Here is a 19,319-nt window from a genome sequence, read left to right as displayed (position 1 = left end):
TAGTTGTCCAGTTTTCCCAGCATCACTTATTGAAGAGGCTGTATGTTCTACATTATATATTCTTGTCTCCTTTGTCATAGATTAGGTGACCATCGATGGGTGGGTTTATGTCTGGGCTTTCTATCCTGTACCATTGATCTATATTTCTGTTTTTGTGCCAGTACCATATTGTCTTGATTACTGTAGCTTTGTAGTGTAGTCTGAAGTTGGGGAGCCTGATTCCTCCAGCTCCGTTTTTCTTTCTCAAGATTGCTTTGGTTATTTGGGGTCTTTTGTGTTTCCATGCAAATTGTAAAACTTTTTGTTCTATTCTGTGAAAAATGCCAGTGGTAATTTGATAGGGATTGCATCGAACCTGTTGATTGCTTTGGGTAGTATTGTCATTTTCACAATATTGATTCTTCTGATCCAGGAGCATAGTATAATCTGTCCATCTGTTTGTGTCATCTTTGATTTCTTTCATCAGTGTTTTATAGTTTTTTAAATTAATTAATTAATTATTTATTTTTGGTTGCATTGGGTCTTCATTGCTGTGCGCAGGCTTTCTCTAGTTGCAGTGAGCGGGGGCTACTCTGCATTTACTATAGATGTCTGCTACCTCTTTCCTCAGTGTGTGCTGACCATTATCCCCTTGATAGATGTGGCTGATGTGGTGACCAGAGCCTGCACTGGCTATTGAGCAGGGCCTCCCCTTTGCTCTGTGGTTGTCACTGCCCTGTCAGAGGTGGGGTCTGCTCTGTAGTTGTTGGAGTTGAGGCCCCCAGATCTGTTTCTGAGCTGTGTTTCTGATCTGTGGTGCAAGGTAGGTGGGATTGGAGCACTCCCACTGGGAGAGAAGCAACTGACTATTGCTCCTCTGGAGTTGTTGCCCTGTGGGCATGCTCTGTTATGTCACCTTTCACCTGTTATGTGAGCTCTCAGATTACACTGTTGTTGGCACTGCTCTCGGCCCCACCGGAACCAGGGGTATGCCAATAGTTAGCCCTGGTGTCTCTCAGTTGTTTTTGTTTTTAATTAATTAATTTATTTATTTTTGGCTGCGTTGGGTCTTCGTGGCTGCACGTGGGCTTTCTCTAGTTGCAGCAAGTGACAGCTGCTCTTCATTGTGGTGTGCGGGCTTCTCATTGCAGTGGCTTCTCTTGTTGCAGAGCACGGGCTCTAGGTGCGTGGGCTTCAGTAGTTGCGGCACGGGGGCTCAATAGTTGTGGCTCGCAGGCTCCAGAGTGCAGGCTCAGTAGTTGTGGCACACAGGCTTAGTTGCTCCGCAACATGTGAGATCTTCCTGGACCAGGGCTGAAACCCGTGTCCCCTGCATTGGCAGGTGGATTCTTAACCACTGCGCCACCAGGGAAACCCCTGTTGTTTCCTGAGTACAGGTCTTTTGCCTCCTTAGGTAGGTTTATTCCTAGGTATTTTATTCTTTTTGTTGCAATGGTAAATGGGATTGTTTCCTTAATTTCTCTTTCTGATCTTTCGTTGTTAGTGTATAGGAATGCAAGAGATTTCTGTGCCTTAATTTTGTATCCTGCAACCTTACCAAATTCATTGATTAGTTCTAGTAGTTTTCTGGTGGCATCTTTAGGATTTTCTATATATAGTGTCACGTCATGTGCAAACAGTGACAGTTTTACTTCTTTTCCAATTTGTATTCCTTTTATTCTTTTTCTTCTCTGATTGCCGGAGCTAGGACAATACTATGTTGAATAATAGTGGTGAGAGTGGACATCCTTGTCTTGTTCCTGATCATAGAGGAAATGCTTTCAGTTTTTCACCATTGAGAATGATGTTTGCTGTGGGTTTGTTGTATATGGCCTTAATTATGTTGAGGTAGGTTCCCTCCGTGCCCACTTTCTGGAGAGTTTTTAATCATAAATGGGTGTTGAATTTTGTCAAAAGCTTTTTCTGCATCTGTTGAGATGATCATAGATTTTTATTCTTTTATTTGTTAATATGGTGTATCACATTGATTGATTTGCATATATTAAAGAATCCTTGCATCCCTGGGATAAATCCCACTTGATCATGGTGTATGATCTTTTTAATGTGTTGTTGGATTCTGTTTGCTAGTATTTTGTTGAGGATTTTTGCATCTATATTCATCACTGATATTGGTCTGCAGTTTTCTTTTTTTTGTGATATCTTTGTTTGGTTTTGGTATCAGGGTGATGGTGGCCTCATAGAACAAGTTTGGGAGTGTTCCTCCCTCTGCAATTTTTTGGAAGAGTTTGAGAAAGATAGGTGTTAGCTGTTCTCTAAATGTTTGATAGAATTTGCCTGTGAAGCCATCTGGTCCTGGACTTTTGTTTGTTGGAAGATTTTTAATTACAGTTTCAATTTCATTACTTGTGATTGGTCTGTTTACATTTTCTGATTCTTCCTGGTTCAGTCTTGGAAAGTTGTACCTTTCCAAGAATTTGTCCATTTCTTCCAGGTTGTCCATTGTATTGGCATATAGTTGCTTGCAGTAATCTCATGATCCTTTGTATTTCTGCAGTGTCAGTTGTTACTTCTCCTTTTTCATTTCTAATTTTATTGATTTGAGTCCTGTCCCTTCTCTTGATGAGTCTGGCTAAAGGTTTATCAATTGTGTTTATCTTCTCAACCAACTTTTCATTTCATTGACCTTTGCTATTGTTTTCTTCGTTTCTATTTCATTTATTTCTTCTATGATCTTTATGATTTCTTTCCTTCTACTAACTTTGGGTTTTCTTTGTTCTTTTTCTAGTTGCGTTAAGTGTAAGGTTAGATTTTTTATTTGAGTTTTTTCTTGTTTCTTGAGGTGAGATTGAATTGCTATAAACTTCCCTCTTAGAAGGGAAGTTTTTTTGCTGTGTCCCATAGGTTTTGAGTCATCGTGTTTTCGTTGTCATTTGTTTCTAGGTATTTTGCTGCATCCCATAGGTTTTGGGGTCATCGTGTTTTCATTGTCATTTGTTTCTAGGTATTTTTTAATTTCCTCTTTGATTTCTTCAGTGATCTCTTGCTTATTTAGCAGCACACTGTTTGGCCACCATGTGTTCGTGTTTTGTACAGTTTTTTTCCTGTAATTGGTTTGTAATCTCATAACGTTGTGGTCAGAAAAGAGGCTTGATACATGTATTCAATTTTCTTAAATATTCTGAGGCTTGATTTGTGACCCAAGATGTGATGTATCCTGGAGAATATTCCTTGTGCACTGGAGAAGAAAGTGTATTCTTCTGCTTTCGGGTGAAATGTCCTATAAATATCAATTAAATCTATCTGGTCTATTGTGCCATGGAAAGCTTATGCTTCCTTATTTATTTTCTGTCTGGATGAGGTTTTCAGCTGATTTTTCAGCAGAAACTCTGCAGGCCAGAAGGGAGTGGCAGGATATATTTAAAGTGATGAAAGGGAAAAACCTACAACCAAGATTATACTACCCAGCAAGGATCTCATTCAGATTTGATGGAGAAATCAAAAGCTTTACAGACAAGCAAAAGCTAAGAGAATTCAGCACCACCAAACCAGCTTTACAACAAATACTAAAGGAACTTCTCTTGGTGAGAAACACAAGAAAAGAAAAAGACACAAATCAGTTAAGGAAATGGTAATAGGAACATACATATCAATAATCACCTTGAATATAGATGGATTAAATGCTCCAACCAAAAGACACAGACTGGCTGAATAGATATGAAAACAAGACCCCTATATATGTTGTCTGTAAGAGACCTACTTCAGACTAGGGACAATACAGACTGAAAGTGAGGGGATGGAAAAAGATATTCCATGCAAATGGAAATCACAAGAAAGGTGGAGTAGCAATACTTGTATCAGATAAAATAGACTTTAAAATAAAGACTGTTACAAAAGATAAGGAACGACACTACATACTGAACAAGGGATCAATCCAAGAAGAAAACATAACAATTATAAATATTTATGCACCCAGCATAGGAGCACCTCAATACATAAGGCAAATACTAACAGCCATAAAAGGGGAAATCGACAGTAACACAATAATAGTGGAGGACTTTAACCCTCACTTATACCATTGGATGCCTTCTTTTCTTAAAAAGTAATGTGCTCTTCTGATTTGTAAGCTCAGTTTTCTAGTCTTATAACCTTGTGAAAGATAGAACATTTTTAGTTTGAACTCTAGTTGAAGTGTCTAATTGAACGCTTTCAATCATGGGTTGTAGCTTTCCTAAAGGTTTCATTCTTGAGAAGTATTGGCCCAGAGTATCATAAAGGAAAATAATGAAAACTGTATTCATGAACATACATGCTGTTGGGGATGTGAGGTGTAAAGCATGTGGGGATGTTCCTAAGAAGTTACCTTAATTGTAAGGAGAGCACCGTATGCTATTCTTCGGCCATTCAGAGAATGAGAGTACAGGTATGGGCAGTGGGGAGGGTGAAATATGTACCTGCAGAGCTCTTATGAATGGAACTGAAAGGCACGTCTGGCATGTGAAAGGAGTGTAGGGCAGACTGAGCTACCTAAAAGACTGTTGTCATTGCAGTGGCTCCTAGACACTGCTTTTTGAGGAAAGAAAGGAAAGAGGAAGTGTGTACATACTAAGGGAAAGACTCAGGAAAAAGAAACATCCTTGATTTTCTAAGTGCCTCTTCTGTTTTCATTGCTTTGTAAATAAGATGGAGGACAAATACAGTTATTCAAAAATATAAATGACCACAAAAGAGAGAAGTCATGGTTCAGTATACTTTGGTTTTTACTGCTGTTTTTTATGGTGTGCATTTGTGTTTACAATGCTCTCTGAAACAAACCTCCCATAGTCACTTTTTTTGTAACTTCTTTACCACTCATCATCTCACTTTTATGAAGTTGTTTGCATTAATTTGCATCTGTAGTCATTCCCTAAGTTCATTCTGGAATGGCTGAAACCACTTATAAAGAAGAAGATATTGAGGGTATCTAATGGCCCAGTGTGTTACTTACGATTGCTGAATTTTGCTTTTGACCAGGAATGTTTTTTTTGTTTTTATTTTTTAATGTTTATTTATTTATTTGGCTGCATTGGATCTTTGTTGCGGCATGGGGGATCTTCCACTGAGGCGCATGGGATCTTTCGTTGCAGCACGTGGGCTTATCTCTAGTTGTGGGGCAGGCTTCTCGCTAGTTGTGGCACGCAGGCTCAGTAGTTGTGGTGCATGGGCCGTAGAGTGCGTGGGCTGAGTTGCTCCATGGCATGTGGTATCTTATTCCCCTGACCAGGGGTCGAACCCAAGACCCCTGCATTGGAAGGTGAATTCTCAACCACTGGACCACCAGGGAAGTCCCCTGATCCGGACTGTATTAACGTTTTCATTAAAAAATACATCATTTTCTCTTTGTAATTATAATATGTATGGAGACAATAGAGTCTTTATTAAGAATAGTAATAAATATTATTTTGAATATTTCTCTTTGAAGCTTAGAAAATTCTGGCATCAAAGTTACATTTAGTGCTGATTATACACAATAATTGTATTATTTTTATCAATTGTATCTCAACTAAAGTGGTCCTCTGCAATTCTATGCCCTAGGGAGAAAAAGACTGAACTCTGTTCTTTAAATCTATACTTCTAGATTTTAAGAAAAAAGAAAGGAAATAAAATTTCTTTTATTTTTATTTCCTATTATTAAATATATAGAGCACAGTATTATATAGTCCATGTAATAAATTTAATAATCTGTATTTAGTGGGGATTTGTATATTTTAATATCTTTTCCTTAATAGAATAGATACATTCCTAAAAAGTTTGCTCTACAACTTTCTATTTATTATAGTGATTTTTTTCCCGATGATTTCCATAATATTAAAATTGTAAACCATTTTTCTAGTTCTGACATCTAACTATCATAAAATCATATTTGTTTTTAAACATCTATATCCTTAAAATAAAAGCAATAGTTCTCCCATAAAATATTAACAACCTTGAAATATTAACAACATTTCTGCAACGTACTCAAAATAAGAAACCTTGGCAGAAGGATTGTCATTCTCATTTTTCTTCACAAACTGTTTTCCCATCATAAACAATCGCATGAGCTTTAGTGATTAGGTGGCACTGTTTGCTAGTGTGGAACTGCACTACCAGTTCAAATGTTATCTCCACATTAACAGTATGTTTTTTCTCTTAGCCTTTTTCCTTCTTTAAAATTTATTATCTTTTCCAAAAGTCTTGATTTAGATCACTTCTATTTTGACATGCTGATCATAAATAATTCTGTTTTAATAGTGTATCTATTGTATATTGAATCATAACAGCATCATTTTATAGGTAGGCATCCTCATAGTCATAGATGTTGTATTGGGCCCCTGAATTCTGTAGTCAGCTAGTTCTTGTTCTGTAATGTTGAGACAATTGACAGACTTCTAAAATTTGCAGGTTTAACAAGTGAATTTATATTCATTGTTCCTAAAGGCATGTCCTTCTTACAGAATTAAGTATATGAGATAATACCTATGAAACACTGAAGAGCTAAACATATTTGGTAGTTATGGCTATCACTACTCTGTGTCAGCCTTCTTCCCTGGGTCACATTTTCCCTTTTCTCCAAGGACTTCTTTGGGTTTTTTTATCTTCAGCTTCAAAAAGCATTATGTTGGTTTAGGTTAACTCAGCAACCAAGCAGAGGTGGATGGTGAGCGGTTATAGAAACGTTAAGAAATGATGGGACTATTGTACAAACGCTTCTCCAGTCCCTTTTTATGTGAAAAAAAATGTATTTGTCTTTGTAGTGCTCTCATTGTGACCCGCTTAATAATATATGAAAAAGAAGCATCATTTAGATGATAGAAATAAAACATGCAGAGGCAGGGAGTGGAAATTGCTTATCATTCCCCAGCTTTTCTTTAAGCACCATCCTGTGTCAAACCAGATTAATGTAAAGTAGCAGAAAAATGATATTAAATATGAATATACCCAGATTTTGCTGGCCAGGCTTATTTGTTGACTTCTTGATATAATTCCTGAATTTCAGAATCCAGACCTCAGCATGTACTTTAGACGAATATTTTTTTAATTTGAAATACAGAGAATATTAATAAGTACTTGGTTACTGGATGTTAAAATTCTGAGCTCCCAACTACATCTCTGTATAACAGATTCTCTGCATTTTACCAATTCACCATGTAGGGAGGGGTCTTGAGACCTTCAGGAGAGACTTGATAGCAGTTAAACCTTATACTCCCAATCCTTTGGTTCAGAAAAGAGGTTGCATACATATCTTCATGGCTTTGCCTTTGTACATTTTATTTTCCCTTTATGGAATGTGCTGACCTCTGACAAGCTCTGGTTCGTTCTATAAAGCATAGTATAGGTGTCCTTATCATCTAAGGCAACTCCCTGACATTTCTACTCTTCATAGATAAAGTTGGTTGCATCCTTTGCATTCTCATATCACTTTGTGTACACCTATTGGAGCACTCTTTCTCAGTCAGTAGGATATAAGTTCCTTGAGGGGAGAGACCAAATCTAATTATCTTTGTTTCTATTTAACCTGTATACAATGGTTTATACCTAGTGTGTGTTTAGTATGTGATTGCTGAATACAAAGATAAATGACCATGTTAAGAATCAGTGAATCCAGCCATACCCTGGGTTCAGGAACATATGTTCCATCTTTACATGTATATTTTAGGTGATTATCAATCTATAAGCATTATTGAGTATACCATATCCACATCTACCCATAGGCTAATAGAGTTTGCTGGAAAAAAAAAAGTTGTAGAGAGTCAGGGAACAAAGTTAAGACAAAGCAAGAAGGTGGCCCAGATCCTAGGCTAGACTGAGATTGGATTTTACAGCATTAAATCATATTAACAAGTGAACTATTTTTATTGAATATTAAATCATATCAACAAATGCAACTATTTCTACTATGAGCAAGGCATTATGCCATAGTTAGTTGTGGGTTCTCTGTTATAAAGAAACTTATAGTCTAATTTAGGTAGCAAAACATAAGCAGATGAAGAGTAGCTCTGCAGTTCTCAACATTAGTTCAAAATATGAGAAGTCATAAGAGATGCCAAATGATTTTACAGATCAATTTAAAACCAAAACCAGAACTACTATGTTGATTCCTGGTCATGTAATGGTGTGACTACTAACAAATTACCTTTCTCCATTTTATGCAGTGGATGTGCTACACTGCAGAAGACCTCCTCTGTGTTCTTATTCTCTCATATCTACCTTCCCCACTGTCGTCTTCCAGTCCCCCGCTGTATTCAAATAGGGAAAACAGGATTATTTTGTGACGTCTATCCCCTCACCCTAAAAACTTTGACAATATCTTTGGCCATTTTGGGGGTCTTTTTCCTATTACTTTCTAGGTCTTCATATCTTCTGACTACTAATCCTTTGTCAGTTATATGTAACTTAAATGTCCTCTCCTAGTCATATGGCTTGTCTTTACACTTCATGTTTTATGTGGTCTTTTATTGTAGGAGAGTTTTTCACTTTAATGTAACCTAGTTTATCAGTATTTTCCCTTTTGTGTTCTTTATGTCTTCTTAAAGAAATCCTTCTGTACACCCAAAATCATATTTTTCATTAAATTCTCTCAAGTTATACCTTTTATATTTAGGTCCTTAATCAAACTCAAGCTTTTGATGTAATATTCAGTGCTGCAGTGAATATAGTCATGCATCTCCTCATATAGATATACACTGTCCAATACAGAGACTACTGTCCACATAACTATTTCAATTTAAATTGATTAAAATTAAAGAAAATTTCAAATTCAGTTCTTCAGTCTCACACTAGCCACATTTCAAGTTCTCAATAGCCCCTTGTGGTTGATGACCACCCTACTGGACAGTGCACATACAGAACATCACCAGCTCTTCTCTAGGGTCTTTACCAGGACTCTGTTCTTAGTGGGTTTTGATTCCAGTTTCTGGCCTCCTGAACCCATAAGCATGTTGAAAAGGCAGCTAGCTTTTTATCTCTCAATAACTTCTTCCAAGAGTTAGAGCTGCTTCCCAGGTGAAAAGCTGCCCTAAATACAGGACTCGTCTCTATAGTCCTCCTCCCAGATCTTGGCCTCATTATTACTTGTTAGTTCTCTGATTCCTTCATTTAGCTGTTTTTCTCCACTTTTTCTACCTATTCTGAGCAGGAGGGTTTGTTCAAATTACCTAGACTGTCGTTATTAAGAATGCAGCTACCCAGCATTCAAGCTTGCATTCCTTAACTAAAATATTGTTCATTTATATAAAAGTTTGATTCTTAATTTTTATTAAATTTACCCTTAATTTTAATTAAATATAGTTTATTTTGTAGTCAATATATTTTTCGTCCTAAATCCAAATCTAGTTTTCTGTTCTACCTTTGATTAGGCCTGTCAAGTAAATAAACCAGTCTATTTAAAGACATGCCATATTCAGTATTAACTTTAAACATAAGCATAAATTATAATAGAATATTTGCTTAATATTTCTAAGGTACTCATGTGAATAAATAAGAAATGAGTCTAGGCTTTATCTGAAAAAGTACATTGTTCATTTTTTAAAATATGTTTTGTTTGCTCATTGAATATCTGTAATTCTTCTGAGGATACCAGTAAACTCCCAAGTAAATACAAGTAGTCTTGGAAACCTGAAGCTTTCTAGTAAAACTTTGCTGAAACACAATTTTGTGGGGAGAATTATAAACTTTGCAGATTAACATAGCGACAACAACCCAACTTTAAGCATTAAAACCAAACTGCCTGATAACCAGTGTCAATAAGGCTATCATTCATTAACATACTTAGTGGCATTAATGCAGTGCTACCAACTGTGAAATAAATACTGCAGGCTTCAGTGCACTCGGAAAGCATCTAGGAAATTGAAAACAGCATTCTTGTTTCTGTTTTTTATACACTCCCTAATGTTACAAGATTTTAATATATTTACCCATAAGAAGTTTTGGCCTTCAATACAATATGCAGAGAATATAAGATTGAAGATAACTGTTAATACTGATTATTCCTAATAAACTTTGTTGCTGAATGTTATAATAATAAATAACAAGCTTCACTTTAAAGCACCACAGATAAGAATAAAGGGTAATATTCATTTTACAGCCAATTAATAAATGATTTAACATTTTAAAGCATTTAATAAGACTGAACCCCACAGCAAAGCTGTTCGCTGGTGTATAATTACCAGAGAAGTTCACTAGGTCAGAGTAAAAGCAAAGAAGATTGATCTTAACATGTAATATGCAGTGCACCTTTGTTTCTTAATCAAAATGTGGAAAAGGACATAAAATACAGGCTTGTATTTTCATCAAAATTTAAACCAGACTTGACATCTTTAAAATATGCCTCAAAAATTAGAAGTATAGAAATGTCATCACTTGCACAAGTAAGAAAAAACTAACACATGTGTAGTCCATCTCAATCATTTCTGAAAACAGACCACACAACAAACTTACATTTTTAAGCCAAGGTGTAAAGGGAGAAAAAGGAGACTTACTGGCATCAGAACTAATGTCCCCTGGGTATGGAAAGGAAAAGTCTAGTGTAATAGGGCAAGTATTCTTCCATCAGCCTCTCTGTTTACTCTCCACTGTTTTTTAGGGTGAGGAGGTAATTAATTATCTGTACTTTATTGAATCATAAGGCTTTATTAAGCAACAACTTGAAATGACTTATATAAAATGTCTTATGTGGACTTCAGTCTTTGAGGCACAAACTAATCATCACATTTCTTTTTATAAGGTAATTTACAAGGCTATACAGTTTCCGTGTTAATATGTAACTCATATGCTGCCTTATTTTATGTTTTACCATGTCTTATAAGTGGCTCTTATAAATTTTAAAGCACTTATGTAATTCGGTATTAGTTCTTGGGTGACTCTGAGGAATGGAAGGCAGGATAATACAATCTGCTTTCCTTCCATAAGGAACATGAGTATTAGCGGGGAGATAGCAAGGTCGGACATAAGGGCTAGAGAAAAACTCATTGAAACCTCAATGGCACTTTTTATAGTAATTTTTCTTAGGGCTATGCTAAGACTGAGCCATATTTTAAAATATATTTTCTCTATAAGAAAAGGCAAATCTGTCTTAATGAGTAATATAAAATCTAAGATTTGAAAATTCAAAAAATTATAAAGAAAATGTATCAGTATTTTTATTGCATTTCAATTAACAAGTTAATTTATTTATATTTTTGAATGGTGTTTAAATTTTTTAATTGTTAATTCAAAATCAATGATCAGTGCATGACTTTAAACATGAGACTTCCTAGTTTTGTGGTGACGACAAAATCAAACAGTTCCTAGGCTCGTGAGCAAGACTGGTACTTACTAGCAGTAGTAGAAGTCGTAATAAAAATAATGATGTCTGACAATCATAATAACACTTCTTACTTGATTACCATCTATTACAGATTTTCTTTTAAGATGCCCCCATATTATTATTATTATTAAATAGCAAATAGGGAAAATAAGGCAAAAACAAGTCAAATAACTTTAAATCTTCATTCTTTCATTCATTCCCTCATTATTCATTCCCCTCCTAGTTTCTAAAAGGATATTAAGCTAATAACAGCTTAATGATAGACATCATATGGTGACTCTTAAACAAGTTGACAAGGTAAAATGAAAGCATGACTACTTTACACACTTCTCTCATCACTAAGGCATTATGCCAGTTAGTTAAATAAAAAATAAAGAGATAAATATGTCAAACCAACTTGTTTTATGTAGAGAAGACATAATCCAAGACATTCCCTTTTCTCACAGTTATTTGCTATCCTGAGAATCCAATCTGAATCTCAGCAGTAGATGTTTGAAAATACAGTGCATCTACAGAGAGAGGGCTTATGAGTTTATGTATATGCAGATATACAGTGATGTTTTTAAAATCTAGATTACAAAACTGATATAAAATTCAAGCTAACAACATATCTTATTAAGATAAGAATCTTAATCCTCTATGAAAAGAAAAACAAAACAAAGCCAGATAACAGGTTTCCTTTGGTGGTGATCTACAAGGTGTTAGGGATATGATTTCCCTCTTGTTCTGCTGTCTCCGTGTCCCTCAGTCATCAGAGGTAGCCCATCACTCCAGTTACTCTTCCTGTCAGTTATTGGTGGCGACAGCCAGTCTGACCTGAAAAGAAACCAACACTCCTTCCCAACCTGGAAATGCTGGTGACTTATTTCAGCAGCCCCCATGCCCTGCAGCTGCCGCCGTCACCCTCCCAACAGCAAGCTTTGTTTATTTAAAATACAGCAGGCCGCCTTCACATGGAAGCTGGCTGGATTCTTCAAGTACTAATCAGCTTAACACAGTTTTCCTGAGCATTTCACATAAGAAGAAAAAGCCTGTCAACTTTTTTCCACATTAGACCATTACTTCTGAACCATCCTACTTCTTTAAAGAATTTCTTTATAGTGGATGTTGTAATAGGAGTTGTTTTATTTGCTATTTGTTGGTCAGGTATAACTAGGTGCAGAGAGTGGATGAGGGCAAGTAAAGAGGAACTACGGAAGCATACTTCTCAGACTCCACAAGCTAGTTACTATTTAATAGTATTAGAAACAAAGTCACTATAATTTCCTTTTCCAGCCCTATGTGTAGTGTTAGTAATATTGTTGTCATGGTGTCTTTACTATTTATGGATTTATAGGAGCCATTTTTCTGGCAATCCAAAACTTTCTTAAACACAAAACATTGAATGAAATGAGTTGAAAAGATTATTAATACTATTAGACAAAAATGCTGTCCATTAGTTTCAAAGAAGATGATGTCATTAATATCAACAGTGTCACTTGCTTTAAAAGAATAAGTATCCTACTCCTGTTTTTCATTAGAAATACAAGCAAAAATACTAACAAAGTCTTTACTGCAATAATCAATCATTTGAAAGAGTTGTCTGAAACTGTTAGATTTACACACTTTATATTGGCCGTACCTAAGTTTATTATAAGTAGTCAAATACAGCTAAAGTATATATTAAACCCACCAATTCAGTCAGTGCAACAATTTAGGGGGACATTGATTCTCTTATTTTAGACAGTGTTAGCTCAAATAATATGACTAACCATTAGTGCTTGTTATACTTATATATTTTTCCCTACTCACCCCTAATTATTCATTTCTGTTACTTCTTAAATCCACCCCTTGGTTAAGAGAACATAGACGTTTGCATGTAGCAGTTAAGGACAAATAAGATAAAAAAGGAAATACATATTAAGTTCCCTGTTAGGCCCCCTGACCGTGCTCACTGGTTTCATTCCAGGTTTCTTTTTCTATAAGCATATGTACTTTACTTTCATGGATGTGTTCAGAGTATTAACTCTATTAAGAGTTTTTGAATGCTGAATTGCAAATTCTATTTAAATAACAATAGAAACTCTGGGATTTTGAAACCCCCAACATAATGGTGCATTAAGAGGATAATAGAAACCAACTTGAAGGTATCTAGCTTACAGCTGCCCAAGCCTCCTCTCCCTACATCATGGACCTATTTTGCTTGGTATTATGGTGTGTGTGTATGTGTGTGTGCCTGATTGTGTATCTGTGTATGTATATGTGTGCATACATCTATCTGACTAGAGTGTTCTTGTCTCCTTTGGGTCTCTGGCTCCCTGGTTGAACTCTGATAAGACCACCATTTGAAGGGATCCTACCAGCCTCTTCCTAGAATTATATCTCTGCTTCTGAATTTGTATCTTCTCAGATAGACATCATTAATTGAAGGTAGAATTTTACACAACACTAAAAATCACAAAGTAGGACCATTCAAAGCCAAAACAGCTTCCTACCCTAGGATTGGGTCCTTTCCCCACCTGAGATTGGTATATGCTAAAGTTGACTTGCATTTTAAAATATGTTTTCTGTTACTTGTAAAACAAAATAAGATTAGGGAACGTGTGGACATTTGTGGGGGTTAGATCTAGGAGGTGAGGGGTGAACTGGAATTCTGTGACGTCTTGTGTTAGTCTGACATAACATAGATGAAGGGCAACATGATACTAGTATTGGTAGATTCAAGGCATAAATTGTATTGGTGTCACTGTGAATGGTGGGAGAAGGGACGGTCAGGTGTTTGGGGCTCCCTCTTGAACCCATTTATGAAGGCTTAATGGTCTAGGAAAGTGGATCTAAACCCCAGTGTGCAGAACTCATGCTTAACCTGTCTGGAGGAGAGCAGATGCCTCCATGTCAGGGCTACTCCTCCTCTTACAGGTCAGGGCTACTCCTTGATACCTATGGGTTATAGACATTCTGGATCAGTAAATAGATGATAGGTATGGATATAGAGCCTGGTTAGGTGTATGAAAGATACAAATTCTGATCTCTCCAAACATGAAATATAAAACATTCTTAATGTTTACATTATACAAAAGGACTTTTAAACAAACCGAACTTGGAGAATTTAGATGACCCACAGAGACAATGATTTTCAGAATCAGTAATAACATAATTGTTTTGATTTTTTTTTTTTTTTTTTTTTTTTTTTTTGCAGTACGCGGGCCTCTCACTGCTGCCTTCTCTCCCGTCGCGGAGCACAGGCTCTGGACGCGCAGGCTCAGTGGCCATGGCTCACGGGCCCAGCCGCTCCGCGGCATGTGGGATCCTCCCGGACCGGGGCACAAACCCGTGTCCCCTGCATCAGCAGGTGGACTCTGAACCACTGTGCCACCAGGGAAGCCCTGTTTTGAATTTATGAGAAGACTTGTAGTGGTAATATAAGAGACTAAAATATAGCTCTAAATAGATAATGTCATATTAGCTTTTCCCCATTAAATTTTTAAATTCGTCATATTATAAGCACTAGGTACAATAAATTATAGAATCTTTTCAATGATATACCCAGATTTCTAATGTTTTGTCTGTGACTTTCCTGCAAGTCTACTTATAGATCCACTAATCCTCATGGCAGAGTGTATAAAACATCTACCTTTATGTGGTCCTTATTTTGTATGGAATATTTACCTAAACCAGGCTTTGGTTTTCTTCTGGACTAAATTTTTTAAAGGTATTTTAACATGTATACATTTAGCATGCTTCTAAAGGAATGAAAAATATCTTCAGATTCCTTAAAAACTACTTTTGTTAATTCTTTGTCCTTAGATCTCTGTCTTTATTATTATTATTATTGATATGTGGAGCAAGACTTTAATTTTTCTCTTTTCCAAATTTTGAAATGAGAGATATGTAGCAATTCATGTTGTCATTATTTCAGAGATGAACTTAAATTCACAGGGCTTTAGTACACACCAACCCTGAATAAATGAATAAGTAAAACACTGGCACCAGTTATTCTCTTCCAAAGGAATGTCCACATTCCGTGTGTTAATTTGTTTTCTACCATAACCATTTCATATGGTATTCAGAATTATGAGAGGAATAACATTTATTTTCTCTACTCTTCCTGTACATCATCTTGAAAGCCCAAAGGAATGTTGTGTTCAGAACAGCAATTCGTGCTGTTGTTCAGTGCATATTGAAAACATACTGTTAACAAAGCTGTGGATACCTCAGGGGCTGATGCATATGTAATATTAAAACATTTCTTTGAAGAGAAAACTTGTGTTTGCCCACAGTTGCCCAGATGGGAGTGCTCCTGTGCATACCATAAGCTTGGCCCTCGGTTTGTCCCTGCTCATGGCTTGGAGTGGCTGCTTTCGTTGTTTGAATTTGGTTGTACTGAAAAAGCAAGCCTGTTACTTCGTTGTAGAAAGAAAGTGCTTGTCCAAGCACGTTGCATGTTGGCAGTTTAGAGGCTGCTCTTTTTGCTGTCTGGAACTTGGACAACTTTTTAACCTCTCCAAGGCAAGGTAGCTGTGACAAGGTGTCAGTTACTTTAAAAAAGTAAATAAATCACAGGCTTCGAGTTTCGGTGTAATAATAAAGATCCATGTCCTCACGTGAGTTTCTCATTCCATGATTTTGAATCATATTTTTTGTAGTGAATGCTCTACCTTCAAAGTAAAACTTTAAAACTAAATAAATAACTTTAAAAAATAAAAGCACAGTTTAGAGAGCAAAGCCCCCTGAGAGGAAGATTTTTAAGAATTCACAATGAAGGAACAGTGAGTTAACTTTAATAACATGAACTAAAGAACCAAAAAAATTAAAGATATATTTGAAATTTCCTCTTTCCTTGCCTATTTTCTTTACCAAATCAGGAAATACCAGGATAGCTGTAGTGTGAACATCTTTGTACTTGAGGGAGTGACTTTAAATGTTTAAGGTATTTCATAAGCCAGTTAATCACTTGCTGTAAGTTCACCTAAGACAAATTTCCATGAATAATTCTAAACTTACTCTATAAGACAGTACCTCAAAAATGACAAATCCAGAGATGAATCTTTATGGCTTAAGTGTTGATCGGCTACTATCAAACAACAGTCTACATTTGCCATGTTCCCCTCCAAAACCATAAATTCGTACTGTTTTTAGAAGGGCAATAAAAACACTAGTTATTAATTGAACAGAGAGACTATTTGCTTGATAACAAAATGGTCTGCCAATATATGGAGCTTGAATTTGCTAATCTTTACCAACTAATTTCCAGGGTTCTTCAAGTATGTGTAATAGAGGAAGGATACCTTGCTGAGCAAAAATTGTTTCAGTTTTAGTTTCATTTGTTTTTATAACCTCCAAAACTGTTGGTAGGGTTAATCCTGAGTCACAGATTATCTAAAAAGAATGAATAAGAATATGTAAATAATAATAACAGTAATAACAGCAATAACATCCATAAATTAGGTGAGAGTACAAAGGGTTTTTACAGCTGATTGAAAGTGTGTTAGGATTGCTAAAGTCTTTTCCAGAGAGAAGCAACATAAATGACTAGTTGCCAGAATTGCTGGTGCTTATTCTATTTCTACTTAACATTTTTTCAAATTTATTTTTTGTATTTCTTACTTTTACTGTTTAATGCATGGTTAATATTCTGGAGATAATGTGTCAGAATACTATATTACATTTTGTTTTTCACTGTTTAAGAAAGGTATGCTAATAATACTTCAGAGCTTTGGTCTCTAAAAAGTAAACTTTTTTACTTTTTAGCATGAACCACCGGTATATGCTTATTTATTTATAAATTATATACAAGTACATTATACAACATATTAAAAAACGTATAAACACAGAAATATAAAAGGATGAGATTTTATGTATTAAATATCTATTCTAATTATCTTAATTTTATACCCAGTGGATCATTTTTCTCTTCCCTCTTATTTTTTAACTTTTTATTTTAGCATAATTGTAGATTTACAGAAAGCTGTAATAAATAGTACATAGAATCCCAGGAACCTTTCACCACCTCCCCCCAAATGTGACATTTCATATGACTGTAGAACAATATTAAAACCAGGACATTGTCGTGAGTTTAATAGTGTTCATTAGACTACAGACCTGATTTAGTTTTCACCAGTTTTTACATGCATTCATTTGTATTTGTGCATTTGCATGTGTATTTGTGTGTGTATAGTTCAGCACTGTTTGATACCATTTATAGATTAATGTAATCACTACTACAGTCAAGATACAGCCTTGTATTTTGGATCACCACAAAGAATTCTCTTGTATACTCCTTAATTGTTGAATATTCCTTTCTTCCCTTCATCTCTGTCCCTTGGCAACCACAAGTCTGTGTCCATCTCCACAGTTTTGTCATTTCAAAAATGTCATATAACTACAATCATAGAGCAAATATGTAATCTTTCGAGATTGGCTTCTACCAGTAAGCATTATATTCTTGCGATCCATCCAAGTTGTATGTATCAATGGTTGTAACTTTTTTTGTTGCTGAGTAGTACTCCACCATATGGATATATCCAAGTTTGTTTAGCCATTCACCTGTCCAAGGACATTTAGGTTATATCCACATTTGGGCTCTTAAGAATAAAGCTGCTATGAACATCCGTATAAAGATTTTTGTGTGAATAGAAGTTTTCATTTCCTTGTGCCCAAGTGTGCAATTGCTGGGTCACATGGTATGAAGTTTAATATGTATCTCACTGGCTAAAATCAAGCCGATGGCAGGGCTGCATTCCTTTCTGGAGGCTTTAGGGGAGAATCTGTTTCCTTGCCTTTTCTAGTTCCTCCTGATGTCCTTGCCTAGTGGCCCACTTTTTTTTTATGTGCTTATTTGCCCTTAATATCTTCTCTGTGGTAAAATGTCTGTTCGTATCTTTTCCCCATTTTCTAGTTGGATTCTTTGTTATTTGACTGTTGTGTTTTGAGAATTCTTTATGTATTCTAAATACAAGTTGCTTGTTGGATATGTACCTTGCAAATATTTTCTCTCAGTCTGTAACTTGTCTTTTTATCCTCTTTAACATGTTCTTTTGCTTACGGGAAACTTTATAAAATCTCATTTCTCGCCTTTGAGTGAGTGACGCCACATGCTACAATCATGAATATTTCATGGGGTTTAAAGAAATTTACACGAGACAGTAATCATTACCTAAAACTGTATTTCAGGTAATACCTTGTGTTGATTTGGATGCATTTAGAGTTGGACCAAGTGATGTGCTAGAACTGGCTCTTACCAGTTTGCAAGAGCTGCTTTAAATTTTTTCACGAATGTTACAAATCAGTTTTAAACAGTCAGTACCCATGTTGGGGTATGTCTACCATGGGAATTGTCAATCACTACGAACCAGTGTTTAGAGGTGAGATTTGAACCAAGACTGTCTGATGGTGAAGTTTATAGTCTAATCCACACCACTAAACTATACTACTTATTACTGCCTGGAATACTGGAGAATTATAATCCTGAGTAAGACAAAGTTGACGGAACAAAAATAAAGTAGCAAAAAAATACAAAGCAAATATTATAATCTGTTGCAGAGAATGCCCTGACTTATTTATTTATGATAGAAATCTCGATTGGTATTGATTTACTTTTTAAGAAAAGAAAAAAAAATCAATTTATTGATAATTCTTTGCCTAGTTCCACTAGTGGTATGCCGATAAATATTTAACAACCCACTCCCCAGAAAGAAACAAACAATTTAGTAACTGTTTGTCCCTGGGCAATATCGTCTCATATGTAAAATTGTGATAGTGTTAATACACACTTCTAGATTATGCTGCTCCTATCAGTATAAAATGATGTTTATAAAACAGCATTTAACAGATAATGACTCAGTAAATGTTAACTGTTACTATAATCATCTTCTCTGTAAGCTCTACAGGGTAAGCCGAACACCTTTTATAGTCACAGCAAATTTTACCACAGGACATTCAATAAATTATGTATATAACAGTACTAAGAACATGGCTACCTCCATATGTTAGTAGAGTTGAAAAGATAAATCAACAGACTACACATGGGAAAAATTCATCTTATAGGTATGATACTGGACATAGAAATATATAACAATAC

General features: G+C 35.6%; 1 protein-coding gene across 2 annotated transcripts in view; it reads left to right on the top strand.

Annotated features, from left to right (window-relative positions):
* AFG2A (AAA ATPase AFG2A) overlaps nucleotides 1–19,319 on the top strand; it is a 334,297-nt gene that overhangs the window by 210,631 nt on the left and 104,347 nt on the right. The window contains exon 15 of one of the 2 annotated variants that reach the window (XM_022596442.3): nucleotides 1–19,319. This exon is cut by the window's left edge and continues 60,767 nt beyond it. The exons of the other annotated variant lie outside the window; for it this stretch is intronic. The gene's annotated coding sequence lies outside the window, so the exon portion shown is untranslated. 2 annotated transcript variants of the gene reach the window in all.

This window comes from Delphinapterus leucas, chromosome 5, assembly GCF_059928025.1.
Source record: "Delphinapterus leucas isolate spDelLeu-1000000601 "Yukka" chromosome 5, BTC_Dleu_Yukka2, whole genome shotgun sequence".
Classification (NCBI taxonomy): domain Eukaryota; kingdom Metazoa; phylum Chordata; class Mammalia; order Artiodactyla; family Monodontidae; genus Delphinapterus; species Delphinapterus leucas.
The sequence above is the reverse complement of the archived record's forward strand: the minus strand, read 5'-3'. Positions and strand labels throughout refer to the sequence as shown.